The following is a 14,361-nucleotide window of genomic DNA, read 5'->3' as shown; positions in this document are numbered from 1 at the left end:
GCAGGTGCAATGTTAAGTATGAGGAACCCATTACACCCACCGGAAAAGTCGTTTGGAGTGAGCGGGTGTGAGGTTACAAAAAGCTCCTGAGATTTCCTTTCAAACTTTTCTGGCTCTTTTTTTTCTTTCCTCGTTTCTTACACTTCTTTTTTTCTTTCTTTCATTGCCATTCTCTCTTTTTCTCTTTTGCATCAAACATATTTTAATGCCTTTTTATACCATTTCACCCCTATCCCCCTTTTTTCATCCTACATCCATGGCAGTGACCAACACCACTGCCACCAGTTCCACCCGGCCAGCCGGGGTACTGTTTCATGTCAGAGGGACTCCGTTTCCCCAGCACTCCTCTGAGGGCTTGAGGTCTCGTAATCACGACAGAGGTCAGATCCAGACTAAACCGCAAGATCAGCACCACCCACCTCGGACCTGGCCTGAACAGACGGCGAGTGGGCCCACAGTCCGGAGTCAGTCCAGGGGAGATCTCCCACACATGGTCCTTATAAGTCTGTGCTGAACTGTATCGTTAAAACACATTAGCCATTCCTCACGGAGTCCTGAGGTCCCTTTATGGCAGGACAGTGTACCGTTGACACGACGATTGGCTGATAATTTGGAGGCAGCTGGTGGGGATGTAATGAAAAAAAAATCCACTATGATTAGGTTGTTCCAATCCCTCTCCTTTGGCAACAGTCCTCCATTTATTGAATTTTTATATGAGTCTAGTAGCCACATTACCAAAGGTTTCAAGGGACAATTAATCAAAAACAGCCCTTATTAAAACATGTTCGGAGCGCACATATTGAAAATAATATGACCAGCAAGGGCCCAAAAGGGCGATTTCTATTCTGTGGCTGACACCGTGGCCCCTGGAGGCTCTGGAGACATTATTATGCTGGAGAGGATTGGAGCTGAGCTTAAGGGCCTTCCAGGGGAATGCTTGACTGCTACCACGAGCAGCAGAACAGGCCTCAGGCGCGAAGGAGGTGAAAGGAGTGTAGGTACGGTGGGGGGTAAGAGGAGCCTCATAGTCCTGGAATGTTTTGCACCCCCACTCCACACCAGCCCATGCCCCCCCCCCCCCCCCCCCCCGTGAGGTCTACCTCAGCCCTCCACCTCCCCTCTCTCCCCTCCTCTCGTTTTGGAGGTGGTCTGTAGGAAGAAAAAGGAAAAAAACTCACTCTCTTCACTAGAAGAGAAGAAAAAAAAGGAGCACATTACATGCACAAACACAATAAACACCTTGTTTGCTTGTTTCCTCTCTCCAGCCAGGAGGGCGTCTGGGGCTCAATGTGGACCATCACCCGTCTGGAGCCGATGCAGTGGGGGTGGCACGCTGCAGTCTCTCTCTCTCTGGGCCCACTGTTCTCTCGCTTCGCCAGAGCCATTGTGGCTCCAGCTCTGCCGCCAGTTTCTGTCTGCCATGTGTGCTTGGTTGCACTTCCCCTGCCTCACCTTGGAGAAAGGTCTGAGTGCATTGACAGCACTCCTGTGGGTGCCACTGGGGTTGACGAAGAGGTCTCTTGGGCCCACTGCGCTTAGATTCCCCCTCTGTGCCGGGCTCTCTGTGCTCCAATGCTCTTTTGACCACCAGAGGCACAAGAAACATGCTTTGATTGGATGCCGTTATGCTATGCCTAGGACTGCTTGCTAGCTGCAGTATCAGCTGTGCTGTGTTAACTGTTAATATGAGCAGATATATAGGCTATACAAGCATTAGCCACGACATTTCACTATGTTGCTGTTATTGTTGCTCTAACATCTAAGAAACATCTAACAGTCATTTTTGAAAAAGCGTTTGAAAATTCAGTGAAATTGGACTGCCACCAAACTCCTAAAGTTATATCCTTTACATTCACATACATCTAATGTAACTATCTAAAATCTTATATTTTCGACAGAGAATTGTTGACTCTGGTAAGTGCTACGTTTTTTTGTTCCTTGTCACGTCTGACCCACTCTTTATTCCACCATCAGGACTTCTTTTGATCTTTAGAGAAGTGGACATTCTACAAGATGTCGACTGTCTGTAAGCATTATCTTTTACAGTTACTGCCGACTGTCTCATGGTTAGGTGAAATTTCTCTCCTCTCATTAGTGTCTGCGAGCGCAATGACAGGCACTGTTGTCTGGGCAACAGTGGGGCAGGGAATGGACACAGCTCCCCATACCTGCTATCACCGGCCCCTTAAATTAGTGGCCTGTGCTTTGTTAAGTCTCTAATTCGAGACGTTTTACTGTGCGTTTACCTTGTGTTTACATAATACGTTTGAATGACCCTCGAGTGTGTGTGTGTGTTTGTGGTTGTGTGTGTGTGTGTGCGTGTGCGTGCGAGTGTTTTTTTTTTAATAGTACTGGGTATTCTCAAAGATGTTATGTGAGTGTTTAAGTAAGTGTGTGTGTGTGGGTGGGTGCTGGGTGTATGACCACACATACACACGCACGTGGCCATGTCTGTATGCACAAAAATGTGATTCTGGACATCGGTATTTCAGCACAGACGGTTGGACTCGGAGGGGTTGAGCAGCAGAGACTACATCCTTCAGTAATGATGGAGAAGACAGACTAATGTTTTCCTCCATTGGTCCCTGCCGTGATTTTTAGTGCAACATTTATCAACCACTTACTTTCAGCAGTGAGAAGGGAAAAGAAATTAGCCTTTATATTAAACATGTCTGGAGGTAATAGCCATTAAGTCGGTGGGACGGAGGCTGCCGTCTAGTTGGGGTGAACTTGCAGTCGGAGACCAAATCCCAGCTGGAGCACGGCTGTTTGTGCCTCGCTCCTCGCATGCGTGCGCTTAACAGCCTCAGTAAAACATCCAGCGACGTTGGGGTGTCTGCTAATCAAACTAACAGGCAACCTAAGGCATCCTGTGGGCTTCTCTACTTTACCACCCTGCGTCGGGCCCGGCGTGCTTACCCAACAAAAAAAATACAGTAGCGTGAGGATTTACAGAGTCACTTTATACTTTAGGCAAACCGGGGGAGCAGGAGCAAAGAGAAGCCTAATTACCGGTTAAGGGGCATTGTGTGAGATAAAATGAACCACATGCTGGATGTGAGATGGTCAGACGGAGAGAGAAGAAGAGGGGAACAGTGAGAGAGGGGTGAAAAGGAGGGAAGAACGGAAGAGAGAAAAAGAAAGAAAGAGAGAGAGGGGCATGGAAGGGGGAGAAAGAGAGAGAGAGAGAGAACTTTATCTTCCTCTGCTATCTCTCTGTGTGGTTTAGCAGCGCCATGCTCAGACAGGGGCATACAGCAGGCATGCGTCTGGGCGCGAGGCATGGCAGCATGCCGAAACACCACCACCACCACCACCCCCACCCCTACCACCGCTGCCGCCGCCCCTGAACCACTTAAACAGGGCGGCCTGCTCCAGGGCCTGAGGATGGGCCGGCTGCTCGACGAGGGCCTGCTGTCTGTGTGTGCGGCTACAAGGCACCAGTCTCCGCAGGGGAGTTAAGCTCCAATCAAAACAGGATTATATAGACCCACACACAAACACACACACACACAAAACACACACACACACACACACATATACACACACAAACATAAACACACACCCACACACCCACTCACAGGCACACATTCAGACCCATAATACAGTAGGCTACACAATCAGACAATTAAACTTTTGCAGATGGTTTGGCTAAATTAAAAAAATATATTATAACACACTACTTGGTTCTTACCAGTTGGTTAATCAACCACTAACGTGAAGACATGTTTAGAGATATACAACCTGCATCATGGGATTACATATTAAGTGATGCCAGTGTCCTCGCCTAGCCAGCTCAAACTCACCAAACACCTTCAATTACAGAATCAAAACACATTAAAACACCTTCCAACACAAACCCCTGATGACTTCACACATCCACCACACACAGCATTCCAAAAGGCTACCTTTAGGTTGTTTGTTCAAACCTTCACTAGCTTGTAAAACCTTTGACAAAATCCATACCCTCCCCCCCCCCCCTAAGCTAAATATGGTTTTAAACAAGAGTTTAGGAGGTTTTTAAGATTGGGTACGGGTGAGTCACTGGCCATTAAAAGCAATAAAACTATGTTCAGAGCTGCTGTTGAGATGTGTGTCTTTGTGTGCATTTGTTCATGAGAGGTTTACCATAGCAGCAACAAAAGGTTTCTAACGTGAGGCTGTATAAATAAGCATGCCCACAAATGCTTGCGTTTGAGCTTCCGGAAAATGCTTTTCTTTAGGTAGTCTCTAACAAAGCTGTTAAGACTTACAAAGTGCAGGAGATTTCCATCACACAGCATTTAGTGAGTAACAAAAATATCTTTTGTTCTATGCACATCACCTCTACACTGTGGGTACACCAACAATAAAAGCGAGAAGTTAAAACCAATAATGACAGGTAGGGGCAACAGGGAGTATCGAAAGTTCAGGGGGCTATTAATGGAGCACACAAAGGGGAATATACAGGCATATATGTGCAGATCATGACTCATACAGAAATTACAACCTAAATGTATCCCCTTCCTCCTTCTTCTTCTCGTCCCTCTGTCTATTACACACTGCTGAATAAAATAACATTGTGACACGACATGGGAACGCTGCCAAAGCATCTGTAACACAGGAAGAGAATTCAATAGGAGCCGTTGTAATTAGTCTAATAAATGTTTTACCGTGGATGTATTGGAAACAAAGCGGGGCTTATTGCAGCAGGCATGGCTTTTATTGTGAGAACTTGCAAGCGGATGAAGTCTTCTGCTCAAGTCAAAGGCCCTCCTCTTAGTGTGGCAATGAAATGATTTTAACAGGAGCCGTCGCACTTGTGAAAGAATCTGCTACCGAGGAAATGAAACATGGAACTGCTTTCGTTTTTATAATCTGAGGATGTCATAAAAATTTGTATGCATGGATTTTTTGTTAATTTAAGAGCAATTTTTACGACGACATAAACCGCTGATAAAATCGTTGAAATGAGTCAGTTAGGGACGACACTTGGGAAAGTTGTGCAGCCCCTGAGTTTTGCCTTGGAGGTAACGTCGAAACATGGACTAAAGCAATACGGACTCTTTTCTTTTAACGACCATCTGAGGTGACTTGTCCTCTTGGAGCAGTGGCCCTGTATGTAAAGTTTAATGGAGGCTTGTGTTCTCTTTAATGTTGTTACAGTAAGGGCTAGGATCATTACTGAATGTTGGTGTTATGGCCCGAGCCTCTGGTTAGGACCTGCTCGTAGACCTCAGTGCCCTCATCTAATGGGCCAGGCCTGGAGCGCTAGATGTGGTTTCCCAGAGGGTGTTGGGGGGCAGAGAGGAGGTCACGCGTTCACTCGGCGCTTGGGTGTCGGCAAGCCCACTGATTGCTGCCACATGAACCCGGCTCCAGGCGCTGGCTGCGACGGGGGTGAAAGGAAAGATGTGGCCTGAAGAGGTTTCCGTGGTTTTCAGACGACAGAGGGAGCAGCCCAGTCTAGAGGTTTCGGTTCTGGAACGCCACCTCGTCTCCTGGCCAGACGCACCTAAGCCAGGTCCCTCAGCTGCAAAACAATGCTTCCCCATCTGATGGCGGAAGTCGTTGGGCGAACATAACAAGTTCGTCCCCATAATTGGCCGCCATGTGGACACATACAGGCTCCTGCACTGCTGAGCTGGTCTGTAATTTGCCATGACTGTGTCCTGTGCTGGTTAATTAATGCTGACGACCAAACCAGAGAAGTCGGCTGGGGCCTGTGCAGCAGCATTTCTCTCTCTGGCTCTCTCTCTCTCTCTCTCGTCTCTGTGTTCTGATGAAGGTGGTTATATTTAGCCCCTCTCTCGTGTGGCACCCTTGAGGTGGCTGGATGTCGGGGAGCTAGCTGCGAAGCGTGGCCTGCTCGGTTACAGGCTGTCAGAGCTGTAAAAATTGTTTGTGAAGTGAAACCCCCCACAAAGCAGCAGAGATCACCCCCCAAAGAAACTCCTCCGCTCTGATGGCAGAGATCACCCCCAAAGAGACTCCTCTGCTGAAAGACCAGCTTGTAATAAGAGACTCATATAGACTAGAGTGTTTCACTCATCAAAGTTTGGGAGAGATCTAAAAATATGCAGGATGCTAGACTCACTGATTAGCCAAATCAGAATATTTTCCATTTACCAAGAGAAAACTGGAGCTTTTGTTTTCACATTTATTGGCTGGGTAAAGTATGTTTAGGTATTTAACCAACTCTTTGCATTTACTTTTTGAGTTTTCATCAGGGCGTTTTGTCTTCTTCCTTCTAGCCTGTCTGTTTCCTCTGCCTTTCTCTTTCAAACCCGCTCACCGACATCCCCTCTGGTGGGTGGGCAGAAGTAGTCGTATGTAGCCTATGTATTTTGTCCATCTTGCTTTACACCAAGCTTTCATAACGTAACGTGGCAAGTATTACACGGCCAGGGACTAATGATATATTTTCTCAGCTGGAATGTGGGAATAGCGCTGTGGACTCAGTCGAAGTGTCGGGTCTCCGTAAATTAGTGTGTGCCGCTAAGTGAAAAGCGAGCCCGTGGCCAGCGCCGCGTTGGCTCAACACCCGCGGGGAACTCACTACCCACATGATTTGGGTGTGTGTGTGTGTGTGTGAGGAAGGGGGGGGGGGGGGGGGGGGGGGCTCTGGGGGTTGCTAGGGAACCTATAGGGGAAATGGTGCTCTTTGCCAGGAAGACATTTTCAAAACCCAGACTTCACCCCCTGACAGCTCGGAAATATCCATTTTAATATGAGGGAAAAGTGGATCTGGCCAGACATTTTCATTTTCGGTGTGGAAATTCAGCAGTAGACCCAGCCGCTTTCTTTAAAGTGGAGTGACAGCCGTCAAACTCACCACAGAGGAGTCGATTTCAGGGAAAACCCACGAGGTGAGATGACCGTATCGTGATATAAAGCAAAACCTCAACCAAACCTGTTAGCAAAAATATGCTCCATTCTTTTTAAGCGTCCCTATTTTCCCCGCGGAATTTTTTTTAGTTTTGCATCCCAAGACCTCTGCCCTTGTTTGCCATTCAACATCTGTCTGATAGGCACACTACCCAGGCTGACTGGGTCATTCCTGACAAAATATGTTTTGATACATTCATCCACTCTGGGCTACTGTTTCTCCATCTGTGCATGTTTGATCCCTCTTCCTGAGAGCTGGGGGTGTTCTCTCAGGCAGGCTGGCTCTCACATTCCAAGCCTTTCACAAATTAAACACATGCTTCAGCTGAATGAATGAAGTACAAGGGAAATATGAATTTGTGAATGAAATGCAACACTGTTTGCCATCTACTGCCTTTTTTTACCCTGAATGATTTGCCTAAACCACTCCACAGGTTGCTCTACTATTTGGAAACACTATACATGATGTTTTTGAACAACTTTCTTACCAAGTCTCCCATGACCTGTAAATGTTTGATATTGGTTTTTTTTAAGTACTGCTGTAGAATATCTAATACATATGATGTCACCTGAAAGCTATTTTGCCTCAGTTATCCAAATAACACATTTATAGACCTGTCAACCTAGGCCATCTATCAGTAAGTTTAGTGAAATAGGAAATGATCACATACCTATCAGGAAATGGGCATTAGTCTTTATTACTGTCAGTCAGTTCCACTCTACTCTTCCCCTGTGGGTACACGTCAAGTTCGGGGCAACATTCATTAACCTTAAAATATCAACCCAGTCAAAGTATCATAAATTAATAAAACCTCTTTTACGATTTAATTTCAACACTTCCTCCCCCTCAGCAGCACAATGAGCAGAGAGCTGAACTATGTCATTTGATTATTCATTCATAGAGTTATATATAAAAAAAAAACACTGACATGAATGGATGAACTCTGCATGTATTGGGTAACTTATACTTAAATGAACAAGGGGACCACATTACCTTTTTATGATTTTGATTATAAAGGTGCCATATCAAAAACAGATGTACGTAGTAATATTCGGCAGCTGCACTAGCCGACCTCCAGGGCTTTCTTTCGTGACTTGGAGGGGAAAAAGGCCAAGAGAAAAAGGAAAAAGAAAAACTTCCACATGCTAACATTTACACAGTGATTTCTTTTAATTGCACCCTACTTTTTAATTTGCCTTGGACTAATGCTTTAAGCAGGTAGGAGGTATTTTATTGAAGTCTTGCCTAATGTTGGGCAGCGTTTCACTGATTGCCATGGCCCCGTTCACTGGTACGTACCTGACAACCTGCGTTATTCGTTTAATTTCCAATGTCAAACATGCCACATAACATTGAGTGCTGGAAACGCCTGGGGAACAAGCAGAGAGTGCAAGCTTCCTCCAGGATTGTGCTTCAAAGGATTAGGGCAAATTACAGTTCCATGCGCCGGGGACTACGCGGAAGAGTCGCGATGAATCATGTTTAAAAGTTCGGCCCAGGCCGGACCTGAAACACACACGCTTAAAGGAATAAATGTTGTGGTTAAAAAGGAAGTGAGCGCTGTGTTGATCCTAATCTGGGAAGCCAGAAGGGGGCGGGGGGAGGTAATAGATATAGTTGGAGAAGTCCAGTGATAATACAGTTTGTGTCAAAACTGTCTAAGGGGCCTGCACTTGATAAACTGACGTTTTCGCTCAAAGGCTTGGACGTGTGTCCTGGATGTCTGACTTCATCTGGAAATAGAATACGCCTGGCTTTTCCGAGCAGCACGTGGGCCGTATCCAATATTCCCCCCTAATCAGCGTATAGAATCTGTTGTTTCCGGGCCTTCCCCCGTACATCAAACTAACATTGCAATGTGGGCTTCTCGGTGTTTCACTGAAGGTCAAGATGGCGGCTTCCTTGAGGGCTTGTAGAAAAATAACCTGCTTTTTTTTTTTTTTTTTTCTTTGGAATACGAAAAAAGGACAGAGGAGGGGAAAGAAAAAGCGAAAAAAGAAAGTGTTCTTTCACTCTGCTAAATAACAGTTTGATCATGCACTGGTCCAAATGCTCTTCTCACGGTTGTCTTGACAGATGAGGCTTTAGCTTTTTCCCTTGCTCTTGACTGAGAGTTGCCCTTGCTCTGATGAGAAAAGCAACAGCATAAATATTCTTGCCTTCATATTTATGGTGATGGGCTTCCAGTTGGTGTCCTGCATCCAGGGGCCGTATATCTCTCCTCGCGCCTCTATCCCTGTGGCGTGCTGGGGGGAAGGCCCAGCCGAGTGTCCCAGGGCCCCAGGCCTGCCGTAAAGCAACACTGCGGCGTGGTGTCCTGACAGCTCCGTCCGCCGCTGCTGTCCCCCCGTGAAAATGAGAGGGGAGTAAATAAACGTGAGGCGGTGGAGGGAACGCATACATCAAGGACGAGGTCGGTGGCGGATTTTAGGGGGAGAAGAGGGAGAGGAGGAAGGAGAAAAAAATAACAGTGAAAATAAACGTTCATTCGAAGAGTTATGGCTTTGACCAGGGAGTCACACTGCTACTGTATCTCTTCCTCGCCGCAGCGAAGGGCCCTGTTTTATGGGCTCAATTTCCCATGTGAAAGACGCACACCCAGGGTGAGCCCAGGGATCCCCAGCAGATGGGGAGACAGACAATCACTGGGCATGTGTGTATATTACATACGCAGGTTTACAAATATACATACGCGCTTTTATTAGGATCTCAGTCAGCACGGGTAACTTCTGATGGGTGGGGGTTACGCCCACCCGTTTGTGTTTTTGTACTTCATATGCCGACCTTGAGTTTATGTGCATATGTTGGGACGTTTGCTACTGTTTTTTTTTTGCGTTGTGTTAATTTTGAATAGGGGTCGATAGGTGAAAGCCACTGTGCGTGTGCAGACTGTGCTGTATTACTTATATGAAAATATGGAAGATAAGACTCAGGATATAGTGAATATGAACAGGACACTTGGATTACAGATACATTCCTCTCTATTGGCTCAGCCTTTTGGACCAATCATGATTCAACATTAAGTCATTTGTGGCTTATAAGGCTCCCCCATTTATTAAGTTTTTCGCTGGCTGCCCAGGAAAAAACATAATTTGGTTATACCCCCCACTGATACTCCACATAAAAAGGCCTTGACTAAAATATAGCCTATGTCTTTGTGAGCAGGCCTGTGTGTTTAATGTCACCACGCTTGGTTATTCAAAGCCCCCATAGTTATATATGTTCATCAATTAGGAGCGTTCTGTAATAACTTGAAAGATGAAAGGGGCTGCTTCATTAGAGGGGTTAAATAGAAAAGTGAGTGTTTACAATCCCAATTGCCATCTTTGCTGGAGTGGCCTTCTAATCAGAGCCATGCCATGCCTTCCACTTCGCCTACGGAAAGAATCTCACAGAAAACATCAAGGGGCGATACAGGTAAGAGCTATGAGGTTAGCAAATGTGTGTCTGGTTAAAGAGCCACTGCACACATAAGTGTTTTTTTTTTGTGTGCTGTGAAATAAATAATATGACTGCACTGCGATGAAAAACATACATTTATAAAAATTGGCATTTGATAGGTTGAACATGGCTCACCGCGTTTAAAATCACGCTGAACCTTGCTGAACCTATGCTGACATAGAGTCGGCCGTTTGGAACATCTCCTCCACGTCATGAAATGGGCTGCTCACCTTCCCTAACCCCCGCTTGAGTGGGTGAGTCTCATTTTCACACACACACATACACAACCACCCCCCCTCATCCCCTTGTCAGTTTTTTGAAGCATTATTTTTCAAAATGATGCATTGGGTGGAGTTAGGCTCATATCTGGGAGTGAAGTTACACTTTAAAAGAAAGGAGGATGTGGAAATGTATACTGACCCTGAGCATAATTCTGTTTGGCTATAGTGTTGCTTCAAAATAAACTGAAAAGCAGACTAAAAATACATTTGAAGATTGCAAATGTTTTGTTTTTCAATATTATGTTTATTGTGTTATAATTGGGTGATTGTTGTGAATTGTCCAAATGTGTGAATGAATCTGTGCTATATGTTGCATGAATTAATAGACATCAAAGCCACGGTAACAAAACAAAAAAAGATGTGTATTTATTTTCACTTGGCCGGGACAACCTGAAACAGTCAAATGTCCTTTGGCAGGACTGGTATTTCAAGTGCTTTGTGCTGAAAGTTAATCATCATTAATTTTACGCTTCATGGCAAGACATTTCGAATCAAATTTAAGTTGATGATGTTTTGAAATATCTAGGGCATATCAGCGAACCACAGCCCTGAAAGGTCCGAGCTATCGAGCCATATCAACACTTGCTGGTGGAGTGCTGATGTTGGAGTCTTTCCAGCAACAGGTTTAGTAGAATATCTGATGTGGGCTCGCTATCCCCACCTTGTGGATGAAATAGGGAAATCATATGTCAAGTTTGAAATTGTAAAGAGGTGATCTGAATGATGCTAGACTATAGGCACGCCATGAAAATGGTTTATTTAATCATTAATAACAGTCTACCTGACACTAAGTGGTTGCTACGAATCTACTGAAACCATACAGGCCAACAGGCTTGGGCTACAATTGGTGGACAACATGACGCAAGGGGAAACAGGCTTGGAGCAATAAACTAAGCTGCTATGTAGCCTTCTTCTTTTGAGGAACAATTAGATAGTGGTAGTTTTTAACCAATTCGTTCTGAAGATTTTTATAGTATTTTTAAAGTGTCACGCTCATCTTGTCCTCAAATTGGCTACTTAGGGCCAACTGTGCCTACTTTCAATAATTTGGCCGTTGGATAAGAACTAAAAATATAGCTGCAAGCAGCAATGGCGGTTTCCTCCTCCAAACATTGCGAACCAGGGAAAAATTTAATTTTGTGACAATTTGTCACTGTATAGAAAAATCCATGCTGCAGACTTGCCAATGGGATATTACAATGGGATATTATGCTTTTGCCTCGAAGTTTAGACTGAGTGGAGGTTGTGTGTGTGCGCTTACCCTGTGTGTCTGTGAGAATGTATATGTGTGACACCAAGCTGTGTGTCTGTGAGAATGTGTGTGCGTAAAACAAAGCCTGCGCGTGTGTTAAGGGGAGACTGAGTGTGTGAGACACGCGCGGAGGAGCAAAGTAGCAGAGAGGCAGACTTTCTATTGAAAATCACCCTAGAAATTAGCCAAGCAGGCATGTTTCAAATATTCACCAAAAATCTAAAAATTCACCAAAAAGTGAAGTGTTTTCACATGAACTTTTGATTGAATCAGAGTGTTACTTTTTGACCTGTGGATGTGTAAAGCATTATTTTAGCGTTAACAATGTATCCAATTTGCTTTATATCAATCATTTTTCAAGATATGAAGTTGCCTTTGCGCATGGGAACATGATGTAGTGTCTTCCAGTGACATCTCAAGTTCGGTGTTGATTTCTCAAACATTTGCCAAGATATGACTTCACTTCCTGTTTGGCGACTTTTCTGCTGAATTTGAGTGGCTATACCGGACAAACGGTTGTGAGGATCAAAATTCTGTTCAATAACTTTTGTGAGGCTAGGTCTGAAGATCATCTCTGGCGATTTTGATGAAGATTTGCCAAACATTGTAGGAGGAGTAGGCTTTCAAAGTTTTTTTTGATAAAACCGGAAATAGCGGAAAATCTATATAACCGGAAATTGACGCCATGGGGTGGGTTTAATTCGTCTTGATCCAGAGAATCCAAAGGTGCCTCATTTTTGAAAATCGGTCACACGGTTCAAAAGTTGGGTGTGTTACAAAAGTCCAACTTTGACCTGTTGGTGGCGCTAGAGTGGTGTAATGAGAGCCATGAAACTTGGTGTGAATGAAGAAGGGACTGTTCTTAATGAGTGTGCCAAATTTCACAAAAAAGTTACCATATGGTTTTAGGGGCTGCCATTGACTCCCATGGTACAAGAATAATAATACCTACGATAACAATAGGTTACCTCCTACTGGAGGAAACCTAATTATTGATTTGATCATTCCTCGGTATAACTCATGTTCAAAGAATGTTTCAACACTCACAACTGTTCTGTCCCCCGTCAGTCATATAGTTGGTTAGCAATGCACTACCTTCTCTGTCTGTAGCCTACAACAAATGTTGGTGTCTGCTTGTGCCCCTTTCCTTCTCTCTGACGTGTGACGGTGCAGGACTTTGCTTCACTAGTTCAAACGTGCAGCGGTTAATTAGCAATCCCATGAGAACGGAACTGGAAATAGCCCTAATTAAACTCCTGTACCGTGGGAGCTTCAACACCGCCCTACCACGCATACCTCAGACCACATCAGGCCTGCCGAAGAAGCAGTCTACACCAACCTTTCCATTCGGTCATTTCTCCTTCAAATTGGGCAGACATGAGCCACGCTCCTGTCATCACCGGTCACCAATTTGTTGGACACTCCGTCGTTCTAAATGTCACGTCTGACCATAATGGAAATGGCATCAGACCTTGTGATTAACGCACCAGAACCTTCGACACTGTAATTGTATCTATATAAGGCTACTTGAAGTCTCGAAGGAAGGGAACACTGGACGTCATCCTTTGCATTCTGATATTGCAATAAAGCCTCCTGCTATGAGCTCAGAGAATGGACAGGCTGGACATTGAATATACCCAACTGCTAAACTACAGGGTGGACACTATCTTGGATATTATAAAGTCTGTAAACGAATAGGGAATACAGCTAGCACTATTTCAAGGTGATCTGTGTCAATATACATTCTAATTATTTTAATTCAAATATAAATGAAATGACTACAGATAATGTCATACAATAGATTGAGGAGAAATAATTTGAAAGGAGCTTCACCTTATTTTCCTTTTGTGGTGTGCAGTGTAACACCCATATTTGAAAAATTGTGCTCTTCATCATTGTCCTACAAAGTACATGCGGTTGAATGTGAGGGAATAAAGTCCTTAGTATTACTGATAAGCTGTCAATCAATCTTATTCATTTGTGTTGTGCCGAAAACAGATTGATTGTTGTTTTGCATGTGCTAGAAACAGAATGTACAGCCAGTGAGACTTTTGCTTTATATTTCCTTAGGATGTGTTGGCAAAGATGCGTGTGTGTGTGTGTGTGTGTGTGTGTGTGTGTGTGTGTGTGTTTGTGTTTGGATATCTCTTCTCCTTGTGTGCGTGTGTGTGTGTGTGTGTGTGAGTTTGGATATCTTTTCTCCCTGTGTGCGTGTGTGTGTGTGTGTGTGTGCTTGGATATCTCTTCTCCTTGTGTGCGTGTGTGCGTGTGTGTGTGTGTGTGTGTGTGTTTGGATATCTCTTCTCCTTGTGCGTGTGTGTGTGCTTCGATATCTCTTCTCCTTGAGTGCGTGTGGTTGTGTGTCTGTTTGTGAAGAGATTCAGAAGCTGCATGCTTGAGGTTCTCCTGCAAACAGCTGGTACCCACCTGCCTGCGCTGCTGCTGTTTTCTGTTTGTGCTGGTTCTGGTTCCCTCCGTGGCGGTAGCCGTGGGTCTCCATGGGTTCTGGTTACTTTGTA

Source organism: Sprattus sprattus, assembly GCF_963457725.1.
Source record: "Sprattus sprattus genome assembly, chromosome: 19".
In the NCBI taxonomy this organism is placed as follows: Eukaryota; Metazoa; Chordata; class Actinopteri; order Clupeiformes; family Clupeidae; genus Sprattus; species Sprattus sprattus.
The sequence above is the reverse complement of the archived record's forward strand: the minus strand, read 5'-3'. Positions refer to the sequence as shown.